The following is a 14,022-nucleotide window of genomic DNA, read 5'->3' as shown; positions in this document are numbered from 1 at the left end:
AGTACCATTTATTAAAATCAGTTGCTTAAACATTGATTTAAGTGCATAGCTTTAGATTTGAAATTTTTGGCTTAAGTGACTTTATGGAAGGAAGGAGATCTATGATTCCCATTTCATTCGATTCTCAGGAATCCCCCAAACTGAAAAGCTATGTGGCAAATCCACTCTTTTGTACCCAGCCAAGTTGGGGTCAATTGCGTACCATAGTAATATGCAACCACAAGGAGGTTGTTTATTTGCAACTAAGATCCAGCAGGTGCTAAATCAGCTCCTGGTGGAAAGTATACTTCACAACAAGGGGGAAGGGAAATATCTGGTAAATGACACAGAACCAAACTCTTTTATTACAAGAAAAGCCACAATATTTTAATATATAGGTGTTAATCTTATTAAATAAGGTCCCATCCAAAAGTTTAAGTATACTTTACAGCCAAAATGAACTGAATGGAATACAACTGATCTTGGAAAAATGAAATCCTGAATCAGTGCTCAAGCTGCACTAAAACATCAAATAGGCTCCACCAGAGAGTTTGCAGGACTCAAGGTGGCGCACTAGGCTGCTCGGCCAGTCGGCTCCCAAACAGGGCAGCAATCAAGTGGCCTAGCAGGCAGGTATTGGGGAGCATGAGGCTCTGAAGGTATTGGGCCCAAGGCAACTGCCTTGCTTTAAGGCCAGGCCTAACATTAGAAACTCCAAGGATATCCTAAGAAACATTAGGGCTGCTGTCTACACTGGCCACTTGAATTTCTGCAAGAACTCTGACGATCTAATGTAAGATTGTCAGTGTTCTTGCACCAATACTATGCTGCTCCTGCTCGGGAAAAAGCCCTCTTCCTCAAATGCTTTTGCGCAAGAGGGCCAGTGTAGACAGCTACAAAGTGTTTGGCGCAAAAAAGCTCCGATGGCGAAAATGGTGATCGGGGCTTTCTTGCACAAAACCGCGTCTAGATTGGTACGGACGCTTTTCCGCAAAAAGTGCTTTTGCGCAAAAGCGTCCGTGCCAATCTAGACGTTCTTTTCTGCAAATGCTTTTAACGGAAAAATTTTTCCGTTAAAAGCCTTTGCGGACAATCATGCCAGTCTAGATGTATCCTAGAGGTGTATCAATGCAAATTCCTGACTCCCCATTAAAATCAGGGAGAAAATAAGGTGTGTGAACAACAGACAATGATCAGCATAAATTGTGATGCTTCCAGTTTTAATTATGGGCAGCCCGCAGTATATTTACAGTATATTTACAGAGGAAAGCTGACCTACATGTTACTCAAAAACCAAAGGGTGTAAATTTAGACTACTAACAGGCAAGTCTAATTTTCCTTCAAATGTAGGGTTTCATAGTCAAATATGCCCATGAAAAAAAGAGTACAAGTAGTAACCTGATATTTATTCTCTACAGACATGAAGAAAGCTTAAAGAATTATATGATGCCTGAAACATTTGACATGTATAGCTGTCTTAATTGTAATGTTGTTTTTCAAATTGATCTTTTGCTGTGTTATAAGTTGAAACAGTGGCAAAAGTTCACATCAAAGAAGTAAAGCTTACACTGGGGTGAGGAAAGAGGGCACTAAGTCTGTCCAATCCAATTTATCAACACATATTTCTGAAATAGGGAATGTGGTCTTATGAACAAGTATCTGTCCTTCATAGGTTTAATATATGATAAAGTAGAGGTTTTCCAACAACACTATGCTCTATGTATCAAACTTCATCATGATGTAATCTTAACACCTCACAAATATTAAAAATCAACTCCCCTGTGAGAAAAGGGGGTATTATTATTTCCCTTATTTTGCAGTTCAAGACGCAGTCAGTAAGAGCTTGTCTACACAATGGAGAAGATTGACCCTCTGGAGGTTGATTGTCTAGTGTTCAATTTAGTGGGTCTAGTGTAGACCCCCAAATCAAATGCTGAGGGCAGACTCTGCAGGCATTGTGTACTCCTCATTGTGTGAAGAGTAAGGGAAGCTGACAGGAATGTGTGCTTCTGTCAGCCTCCTGCATTGTAGAAGTTGGTTTAAGGTAAGATGAATCCAACTACATATTTTGTGTAGCTTGATGGCAAACTTTAAGCTGACCTGCCTGGCTTGGTATAGACTTAAACTAAGAGATTAAGAGACTTGCCGAAAGTCACACCGCAAATTAGTGACACAGCCAAAATATGAATCAAGGCTACTTTAATCACAAATCCATTCTTCCTCCTAATCCATCCTCACTTGCTAATCTAAACATCCTCATCTCTCCCTGATATCTGCACTTAACAAAATTGCTCACTGAATTTTTCCTATAGTGCTCAAGCTAAAACTTATGTAAAAAAAAAAGTAATCATTCTATATTTGCTTTCCAATTTTTGTAGCAAATCATATTTATCTCACTGATATCTATATAATTCGAAATATATTTCAAGTGAATATATACCTTATTTCAGTTTTTAACATATGAATTGTCATTCGTGTCACATATAAACCAAATTATATTATCAAAATACTCAGTGGTATAAGACCCACTGTACACAAGTATCTCCTCTTATTACAGAGAGAGACAAACAAGTAGTTTATTGGAAAAATATGTGAATCTCATTTCTGATCCTAATGAAGCAAGTTATCCATTATACCGAGGTTAATTTGTTGACTCATGATTTCCACTTATCCAATGATATACCGAATCATATGAACAAACCTCTACATCTAATCAGTTTTTTATTGAATCCTGACCTTTAATACACCTTCTGCTTGATTATGAATGACAGTGACCTTTATCTAATTTAAAACAGACATACTGATGCAAAAATATGCAAAGTACATATGTAAATTCTGAATTAAAATGAAGATGCGCATAATCTTCTTGGGAGAAAGAGATGTTTACATTAGGGCCAATCGAGGGTATGTGTGGGGGAGGGAGAATAAACAACAAAACAAAACAGAGCAAGAAAACCCCAGAACAAGCCAGAACAAGAATGAGTTTGCAGGAAGAGCTATAGAGAGCCTGAAGTCTGCTTAGACTTTCAGAGCTTCTATTTAGAATCCCAAAATGTTAATATAAATATAAATTTTTATTACATTTTTCAGCATTTTATGATGTTCATGAAATGATCAAAATTCAGTAAAGTCAGAAGAAATGCCTTTTGCAAGGTTTGGCAAACTATGCTTCCATATTCCATTGTTTTTGTTTCACTTCAAATACATAAAATTCATTTTCAGCAACAGAAAAGATGGGTCAAATTCACAACATTCTAAGTGCTGTATATGATCGATTCACATTGCCATTTGTCTCAAAATGGAATGTGCATCATCAGGCTCCATTTTTTTTGTCCACGACATATTTAGAAACTGCTGTCACTACTGAATAGAGTGATTTCAGGACCCCCCCCCCTGCAAAAAAAAGGACTTACCCAACTTTCCTTCCCCCTTTTTTGCTCTTTCTCCTTTTTTCTCCTAGGTTAATACAAATGGGCTGCACTGACATTGCTAGAAATGAATCCAGTCATGAGCACATTCTGAACTGCAGCATAAGCCTATTATCTACTCTCCCTTTTCACAAGTCATTCTTTCCTATGAAGAGCTCTGAAATGAAATTGTACTCAGCTGCTCTGTTCACACATTGGCATGTATTTTTTTTAAAGAATATACAAAAATATTGCAACACTAGAAATATAGAATGTCAAAGCACTAGTCTATCGAACACATTCCTCTGACAGAATCCTACCAAACAGTACCTGGCATTAGCATGTACTTTCACGATTAACAAGAGGGGGATGTCAGATTACTATTTCTGAAATAAACAGATTTATCCTGACAGATAATCAGCAGTTTGCACTGCTTAATACATGTTATCATCCTGGCTGACATCATTACATTAAAAACACACTTACTATAATCATTTATTGAAAATTAAACAGGTTTTAGGAAAGATATAAGATGGATCTTTTTAGTGAATGGGGGCTGGGAAGGGAGAGAGGAATGTTGGGGAGAACATATACACTAAACAATAAAAGAGTAAACCCCAAGAAAATCAATGCCATGTTTAGTCTTTCAGAATCTATTAGCATAATTTTAAAAGAAATTAAAACCAAATGTGAGGAACTGTAAAAAGTGTCCTATATATGCAACCAGTATCGGGATAATACCTTTCACTTTCCCATGATACTATCTTAAGGCGTTCTCAGTGTGTGTTTCTATGTCTAGTCTCCTGCCTGACCCGCAACAGGAACTAGGCACCTAAAAATGACATCTCAAGTTTGTGATATATTTCTGATTTAGACTTTTATAGTCAATTTTTAAAGATGGCCATGGATTTTGGGAGCCCAACTTGAGTGAAGTACGATGGTCCTGATTCTCTGAGGGTATGTCTACACTACAATGTTAGTTCGAACTAACGGACGTTAGTTCGAACTAACATTCATAGCCGCTACACTAGCGCTCCGCTAGTTCGAATTTGAATCGAACTAGCGGAGCGCTTAGTTCGAACTAGGAAAACCTCATTTTACGAGGATTAAGCCTAGTTCGAACTTACTAGTTCGAATTAAGGGGTGTGTAGCCCCTTAATTCGAACTAGTGGGAGGCTAGCCCTCCCCAGCTTTCCCTGGTGGACACTCTGGCCAACACCAGGGAAACTCTATGCCCCCCTCCCAGCCCCGGACCGCTTAAAGGGGCACGGGCTGGCTACGGTGCCCGTGCCAGGTGCAAGCCTGCCAGCACACAGCCAGCAGACCCTGCACCTGGCACGGCACAGAGCCACCCACCCGATGCCCCCCAGCCCACCCACTCTTCCCGGGACCAGGCTGGCGGCTCCCGGGAGCTTGCCCGGGACCGCAAGAGGCGGGCACCTTCCTGGGCTAGTGCGGACATCGTGGACCTCATCCACGATCTCCGCACTAGGCACAGGAAAGTGGCCGTCTAGGGCAGGAGAGCTGCCAGCCTGGCCACCCAGGAGCAGGTGTGCATGAAAATCAAGGGGGTCCACTGAGACCCCCGACCCTGAGCCCTGAGCTTACAATGGCCGTCTTGGGTCAGATCAAAGGTCCATCTAGCCCAGTAGCCTGTCTGCCGACAGCGGCCAACCCTTGGGACCCTGGAGGGGATGGACCAAAGACAGTGACCAAGCCATTTGTCTCGTGCCATCCCTCTCCAGCCTTCCACAAACTTTGGGCAGGGACACCACTCCTACCCCCTGGCTAAGACTACTCCATGGACCCAACCTCCATGACTTGATCTCACTTCCCTTTAAACTCTGTTCTAGTTGTAGCCTTCACAGCCTCCTGCAGCAAGGAGTTCCACAGGTTAACTATTTGCTTTGTCAAGAACAACTTTCTCTTACTAGTTTGAAGCCTGCTACCCATTCCTTTCCTTTGGTGTCCTCTAGTCCTTCTTTATGGGAACTCATGAAGAACTTTTCTGAATGCACCCTCTCCACCCAACCCCTGCTTTTAGAGACCTCTATCCTGTCCCCGCTCCATCTCCTCTTTTCTAAGCTGAACAGTCCCAATCTCTGTAGCCTCTCTTCATCTGGGACCTGTTCCCGACCCCTGATCATGTTAGTTGCCCTCCCCTCTCCCAGCCTTTCTCTTCCCCTCTCCCACTTCCTTTTCCCAGTCTCCCCCAGTTTTGTTCAATAAAGACAGAGTCAATGTTGGAAGAAACGTTATCTTTATTTTGTACATCAGGAAGGGGGGCTAGGGAAGGGTAAGTGGAAGGAGGTGAGGGAGGAATGGGGCACGAGCCCCCGATTGCCCCCTCTCCCCAGATGGCAGCCTGCGGCAAGTGCAGCCGGGCTGATGGCCGAGTGGTGTGATGTGCCCAGTGTGGGTACTCCGGGCAATCCAAGCCAGGACTGCTTTGCAAGCGGGGCACCCCTTAGAACTGTCTGTCTGGGGTGGGGGTCGGGTCCCTTTAAGCGCAGCCCTCGGCTAGCCTCAGACAGCATCTCCACGCTCTAAGTCCTCCTCTGATGCCCTGCTGGCACTGCTTCCGGCCATCCTTAAGCCCTGTTCAGGGTCCACTCAATGTGGACTTGCTAGTTCGAATTAGCAAAACGCTAATTAGAACTAGTTTTTAGTACTAGACGCGTTAGTTCGAATTAGCTTAGTTCGAATTAACTAATTCGAACTAAGTTAGTTCGAATTAACGTTGTAGTGTAGACGTACCCAGAGGTATTAAGTACATACAACTAACACTGAGTTCAATTGTAGTTGTGAGTACTCAGTAATTTCTGTTAATCTGTACTTAAAATGAGCCCCCAAATAAGAGGAGTCATCCCCAATCAGTGACCACATTTGTAAACTTTGGTATTAACTCTCAAGGGCCAAGTCCTGAAATGCTTTTTAGCCAAAAAAAAGTAATGACTGTAGGATTTGTCCCATAGTACAAAGAATGCATGTTCCTGACTTCATTGCTTATGAAGCCTGATAAGGCAATGAAACCAATGTGCTTATGTTATATATGACAAGATATTGGAATCCTATGCAGAGTTAAGGAGTCATATGTATGCTGTATGTGTGTGTAAGCGTGTAGGAGAGATTTGGGACAGAGTGAAAAAAGACAGGGAAAAAAGATGCACCTTTAGGGTGCATCTACACAGCAGGGCTAAAGTTGAAATAAGCTATGCAACTTGAGTTATGTCAATTGCATAGCTTACGTCAAAATAGCTTATTTCAGCTTTTGGAGGTGTCTACACAGCAGGAAGTCCAAGTAAAGCACACTTCTTCTGACTTCCCTTATTCCTTTTAAACTGAGGGTTACAGGAGTCAGAGTAAGAAGTCTTCCACCTCGACATTAGTTTGACGTAATATTGAAACAACTGCTTGTAATGTAGATGTGGACTGTGTTATTTCAGAATAACATCAGTTATTTTGAAATAATGTCTACTGTGTAGACGTATCATTAGCGAGTGAGTGCAGAGCAGAAAAACGGCAGTGACTGAAAAATGACATGCAGGGCAGACCTGTAGTATGAAGGAAATGAGGAATGATTCCACTCACACATCTGACATCTGCGGAACCTCTCTCATAAACAGCTTGGCTACTTCTAGACTGACATGATTTTCCGCAAATGCTTTTAACAGAAAAGTTTTTCCGTTAAAAGCGTTTGCGGAAAAGAGCATCTAGATTGACACAGACGCTTTTGCGCAAAAGCATTTTTTGCAGAAAAGTGTCCGTGGTAATCTAGATGCAGTTTTGCGCAAGAAACCCCTGATCACCATTTTCGCCATCGGGGCTTTTTTGTGCAAAACACTTTTTAGCTGTCTACACTGGCCCTCTTGCGCAAATACATTTGCGTAAGAGGGCTTTTTCCTGAACGGGAGCAGCATAGTATTTGCGCAAGAACACTGACAATCTTACATAGATAGTCAGTGTTCTTGCGCAAATTCAAACAGCCAGTGTAGACAGCTGACAAGTTTTTCCGCAAAAGCAATTGCTTTTGCAGAAAAATTTGCCAGTCTAGACGCAGCCTTTGTTTACTCAACTGGCTTTTTCAGCAGGGACCAAAAATGGGCTTTGTGAGGACAGCGATGTTTTAATAAAAATGCTCTAATATGTTCTCCTTCTAGAATCCTTTGAGGATGTTACCTTGCCTCTAAAGAAGAATGCTTAGTATAAAGTAATTCCAGTAAGTGTATTCTGATTTTTTTCCTCTTTCTTCCCTTCCTACGTGTTGTGTCATAGATCACAGTGTCAAAGTTAACATTACACTATTGACTCTCGTGACTCACAGAACACAGCATAGTGCAAAGCTCAGGAAATAGAAATTATATAGGTTACTAAGTGGTTGTGTTTCCTTTAGCAAGCATTTTCTCCTTTGGTTGTCCCCTTAGCTAAAGCATACAGCTTCTGAGACACAAGCTCCCGTAGAAAGGTGAGTCAGATGTCCAAGTTTTGGTCTTTTAGTTTATTGAGAGTAGTAGAGAGACAAGGGATGAGGTTTTATCTTTTATTGGTCCTCCTTCTGCTGGTGAGAAGAAAAGCTTACAAGACAGAGAGAAAGGGAGAGGGAGAGAGAGCTTGTCTCTCTCATCCACAGAAGATATTACCTCACCCTCCTTGTCTGTCTAATAACCTGAGACTGGCATAGTAACAACACTGCATATAATATTGAGAGTAGTGAATTTCTCCACAAATAGAAACTGAAAACTGAATGTATTCAGGTGTTTTATCCTTGTGTAGTTATTAACCTGGCCGCAAAGAGAAGAAGTTAAGCATTTGGTTACTGAAGGGTCCAGTTTTGAGAATTCATTCAAATCAACACATATTTCTGAAACTATCTAAGAGATGTTGCAATATTAATAGAGTGATGGAAATTAAATGGATATGTGACAAATGCAATCTTCTTGCAAAATCCTTGGCAGTATCATACAGAATTTAAATGAATTCATAATTATATGCTAACCATACACTCATTAAACACTCACATTTCTCAAGAATGAAAAAAAACCCCTATTCTTTAAAAATAGTCTCTTAGCTGATTTAGATCCATTTTGATCCCATTGGCGTAAATCAGTGAGGCTTCATCCTCATGTTTGTATTGTCAAAATTTACAGAGTCTGAAACATTGATGAGGATCAGGGAAAGAAAAAGCTGATCTAACAAATGGTCTCATTTGTTTTGTTTTTTATCCCTACTCTAAAAATCTTGAATTGCTACTCATCCGTGTTCTGCATATTTCTTGCACTTGATTATGTGTTAACGTTGATTTTTGTTTATGTTAGATATTTTGTGTCCAGAGGTCAAATGAGCATAGCTTTTTAATCAGATTCCTACTGGCTGCTTTTGTAAGACTAATCTTTGCACACTTGGAGGAAAAGAAAGTAGGAGACAGTCCAAGCTAACGCAAATAAATGGACGGAAGTAAAGCAACAATTGCTTTTCTATACGGACCTGCTCTTGCTCATTTCTTCTTTAGAGATAACAGTCTTTGACACAATGTCAGATAACTATGTTCAAAGTTTCACAGGCTAACCATTTAAAGATGCATTTCCACTCCATTTATTTTCCTTTATCTGAAACCTCTGTTGGTTCACTTCAACTAGGGACATTTTCATTTAGATTCCCCAAAAGAGAGACATATGGGGGAAAAAATGGCCCACCTTGAAACACCTCTGGGGATTACAAAGGCTGGCATATGACATGAGAATGCTGTGTTCTGATGAGAACAGTTGTTTGCATAATAATTTTAACTATTACTAAAACTTGAATGACGTTTCAAGGAAAAGAAGACAGATAAAGCCTCAGGTTAAATTAAATCATTACCAGGAACTTTACACCGCTGAAGAATTCCAAAATGCAAAGGGATGTCAATTTTTTTCTTAATAATTTTTTTTTTTAAATGGAGAAGGTAGTCAATGGACAAGGCAGGCAATTACAAATACGATTTAGTTTTTAACCCCTTGAGGTATAAGTAAGCTCTTTCTGCAGATAAAAGGCCTAAATGTTCCAGCATGATATTTCAACACTATATTCTGGAGTACAAGGCAATGACAACCATTGCAAAATGATATAATCAAATACGTAAATTGATGAGGTATCCTGGGGAGCACACATTCTTTTTTTGCTACTGTAGCAAGTCACCACAACATCTCAATGCTTGATAAACTTGTAGCCAATTAGATTTCTTTCCTACTAATCTATATTGCTGTGCATTTTCTTACAGGATTCATCATATGTTCCCTCCATTGATAAAGAGCCTCTCAGTGCTAATTTTGAAATAAATCACTATTCTAGCATCTTCCTTGATCTTTATGCCACAAGGTTTACAGGAAGCTGGACTAAGAAGCCTGTTATTTCAAATATATTTCAAAATAATGGGTTTGCTGTTAAGATGCGCAGAACGCTATTTCGGGATAATGGATGATATATTGTCACTGTGTAGCCGTACCTACAGTGTTTACACATATAGGGTGTGTCTAGAGTACATGGCTCCATCGACGGAGCCATGTAAACTAGTTTACCCGACACAGTCAATGAAGTGGGGATTTAAATAATCCCTGCTTCATTAAAATAAAAATGGCTGCCGTGCTGTGCTGACAAACAGCTGATCCAGCACAGCACAGCAGTCTAGATGCGGATCAGTTGACAAGGGAAGTCTTTGCTGACCACTCCCTTATGCCTCGTAAAATGAGGTTTACAGGAGTGGTCAACAAAGGCTTCCCTTGTCGACCGATCCATGTCTAGACTGCCGCGTTGTGCCGGATCAGCTGATTGTCAGCACAGCGTGATGGCCATTTTTATTTTAATGAAGCTAGGATTATTTAAATCCCCGTTTCATTGACTATTGTTGGGTAAACTAGTTTACGTGGCTCCATCGACGGAGCCACATAGTCTAGACACACCCTTATAGTTTTTGTAAGGCACAGTACAGCAACTAAGCTTAGTTAAAGGTGAAAGTAACTTGGGCCTCACTGAACACTTAAGTTGGATGGAATTTATTAACACCTCTATAGCAACCTTTTAAGATGATAATTTATCCTTTTAACTGTCCTCTGTAAAACCTGCAGAAAAGAGCGGGCTGAGGGTATACTGCATTACATACAGCTACAAGGTTTATCAAATCCTATAGATTCTGTCACAAGGCAAACTAAAATGGAGTAAAAGGTAACTTATCTTGAAGAGTTGTTTGAGTGAGTTACCATAGGAAGGGTAAGTTCATAGATAAAGAGGAAGAAACCATTGTCAGTGGAAAACAGAAATTAGGTGTTAAAGGACCCTGATAATTTTGTTTAGAGGGCTATTCAGTATGAACTAACTTGAAGCTTAACATATGGGTTAGATCTTTGGAGAGTTTCCCAAAGGCCTAGCAGATAAATTCAGAGGCTTACATAAAATGCAGGGCCTGATTTTCCTTTCATTTATTTCAGTGTCTTAATGAATTCAAGGTGAAAGCCTGTTGAACAAATCAGGATCAAAGCAATCATTCTACTCTATGAAAACTAAGAAACACTTCTACACCATTAAAACATTGGCCATTTGGTTGAAGGAGAAAAGGAAGCTGAAAATAACTTTGTTACATTTTTAATCACTTACAAAATGCTCTTGCTCTGAAAGGTCTTTTTGTCCTCTTTTCAAATCTCCAGTAGTGACTCATCACATTTATCACCGATTATCAAATTCCATAGGGATTTCCTTTTAATTCTCAACTTTATAATGGTCAGAAATGCCATAAAAAAATCCCTAAGCTCATTACTGAAATTCACTTTTCCTAGCTAAAATCCCCTGCCCCATTTTATTTTTTTGTAATACTGAAAAATGTTCTCTATATCACTCTTGCTCTTGGTATAGGCAACCAAAATGTATTTGCATTGGACACTTTCCTTCTTCTCTAAATCAAAATTGTATTGTATGTACAGCAAACAGAATGGAGAAATTTCTCACTCTGTTTATATCTGAAAATGATTCTGAAATTTGTAATTTGTGAAGGCACTATTCAAAACACAGACTGGTTCTTCAAAAATAACTTTAATTTACTTTAAAAACCCTTGCACTTAAAATAGTTAACAACAATTCTAATTACTGGATAAGAAAGAAAGGTCAGACTCCTCTTACATCATTGTGAAAGGCTTTTATTACACACTGCTATAAAACATATTTCTTTTGTCAGTTGCCATCCTAGCTGACTAGCCTGCATACCAATGGGATCACTAAAATGCCAAGCAGCAGAAGATAGTTATCAACTAAATTCTACGTACAGTAACCTAACAAATGCCAGAGGAAGAAAGATTGCCCTCTGCACAGTAATACTTGTGTAGATGTCTTCTTTATGCTAACAATGACAAGACTCCCTTCGTTTGTACTGTACTCCAAAATCAGAATGCATTTTTTTCAAAAGCAGACTGCATATCAAAGAGGAAAGATAGACATTCTAGGCACTGGGATACTTAATGTGGATAGCAAATACATTTTTCTCACATCTGCTAACTAAATATCTAATCCTCAATGTTAAGAATGAAGATTTATGCCATCAGTATTATTTAAGATACTAGTGAAGGTTTTTGTTGGTTTTAAACTTTTTTCTTTCCTTTCTTTCTGTTCATTCTCTGTCCATTCTGCTTTACTAAATTTCCCTCTTACCTATCATCTGTTTTAGAGCTTTAAAATTACTGTTTTTAAGCATCTCCTAAATATATATTTATAATATTTCTATGTATAATATATATAAAACTAATTATTACAATTTACAAATTGCAGCAGTTTTTGGTTACAAAAGCACTTTTATTACAGGACAAGTTTAAAGAGGAAGATTGCTAATGCTGTAATTTCTGCACTGTGCTGCTCTTCAGAATAATTATTTTATTGTATTTCAATATATCTAAATTGTCCTGTCAAAAGCACATTTCAGATGTAACTCGAAACCCTGCCAGCAAGTCCGAAGAAATGTTCATGAAGTGATGCCAGACTTACTGTCTGCCTTCATACAATCAGCATGCTCTCAAACGTGCTAGTTTCATATTTCTTGTTATACACACTTTGAATCAGAACTTTACAGAGTAAATAGCACTTGAATTTCTTCCCCCCTTTTTTACATTCTATAGAAATTATGCCCAAATAGTTAATTTAAAAAAACCTATGCATTTTATGTTCAATATTTCTTAAAAAAATAGTTATTAACACACTTATAAGTATAATAGTTACATTTAATTGCTTCCACTACCACTGGCAATTCTATTAATAATATGTTTATCTTGTGGCCCAAATTTACTTGATAGGCCTATTTGCCACAGGCCTATAGTTTCCTTGTATACAACAGTGCAAAGTAAAAGGTGACCCTTTTATTTATGTTTAAAACATTTCAACAGTTAGTTCTGCTCCAAAGATAACACCTTAACAAAGTCCAAGGCCAGAAACCCCTGACAATATTGACTTTTCTCTTGATGACTACAGGACTGCATTAACTTAAACAGACACCAGAAAACATTTTTAAAAGGAAAAAAAGAAAAGCTTAATATAAGATTTCATTTGTAGACTAGAGAGTTTCTATGATAAAATCTTACCTGTCACTGTAAAAAAGATAAATAGCTGGCTAAATAAGCATTAGAATAACAGTCACTTAAACAACTGCACCTATACAGATAAGTAACAAAAGCATCAGACACCTGGCATCATATTAGGACCTACTGATGACAACAACATGCATCATTTTAGTGGCACCTTATAATGAGCACACAGTGACAGGATTACATGTCTTTAGAAGAATCAGGCTCCTACCTTTACAAGACAGATGGAAGGTAAGTCCCCCTTTAAAGAAAGTTGTCAGTAAAACCAGGCTGCAGTTGTAGTAAATTGAGTCCTTTCAGTCACTGTATACATGCAGCAGTTCTGCAATGAGGGAAAAAATATTATGGGAGGAGCAGCTGTGAACGAATGACCTCCCGAAGCTGAGTTCTCTTTGTGAATCGAGCATTAGGTGCCAGTGCCTCTGATTTGCATGGATTATCTCCACTTGAACAGATACATTTAAATTTATCTGGCACAGTGGCAAAAAATGGGAGAGTAAGTGAACGAAAGCGAGAATAAGAGAGAAAAGGAAAGAGAAAAAGAAGACAAGAAATCGGGAAGCTTGGCTGGATATGCTGGTTCAGGCAGAACTGTGTCTCAGAAGAGCTACAGCTCCCTCTTCATGTCACAGTTGTAAGATAAGAAATGCTGTCACTAAGCACTGGTTAATAACAGAATCCCCCCCAACCCCAAACTTCTATATTCCATTTGATCAGATTTTCATAAACATTTAATAATTCTGTCATCATAAAGTCAGGGGGTTTTATATTGGAAGCTTCAAATGAGTTGTAATCAGGCAGGTAACACAATGAGGCAGGTCAAACTTTCTGAGTGATTTTAAACACAGAAACATGTTGAAATGAATAGCTTGTACAAATTAAAACAAATTTTAGCATGTACCTTAAAAATACAGTTACTGAGTATCAGATAATTTTAAAGGAATGAATAGAAAAGGGCATTAAAATGCTGATATATACTTAGCTGTTTTTGATAAAAGTATCATTGCTTTGTGTGTGTAAGCCAATATTTTTGAGATTACTGA

The 14,022-nt window shown here is 39.0% G+C and overlaps 1 protein-coding gene across 2 annotated transcripts in view; it reads right to left on the bottom strand.

The window, feature by feature from the left end:
• The window catches only part of ADGRL2 (adhesion G protein-coupled receptor L2), a 532,296-nt gene extending 518,746 nt beyond the window's left edge, over nucleotides 1-13,550 (bottom strand). For both annotated transcript variants that reach the window (XM_075936335.1, XM_075936334.1), the window contains exon 1: nucleotides 13,191-13,550. The gene's annotated coding sequence lies outside the window, so the exon portion shown is untranslated. The remainder of the gene's footprint in view (nucleotides 1-13,190) is intronic.
• Between the last annotated feature and the right edge of the window lie 472 nt (nucleotides 13,551-14,022).

The sequence above is a fragment of the Pelodiscus sinensis genome, chromosome 9 (genome assembly GCF_049634645.1).
Source record: "Pelodiscus sinensis isolate JC-2024 chromosome 9, ASM4963464v1, whole genome shotgun sequence".
Taxonomy (NCBI): domain Eukaryota; kingdom Metazoa; phylum Chordata; order Testudines; family Trionychidae; genus Pelodiscus; species Pelodiscus sinensis.
This window is presented reverse-complemented; position numbering and strand designations above follow the sequence as displayed.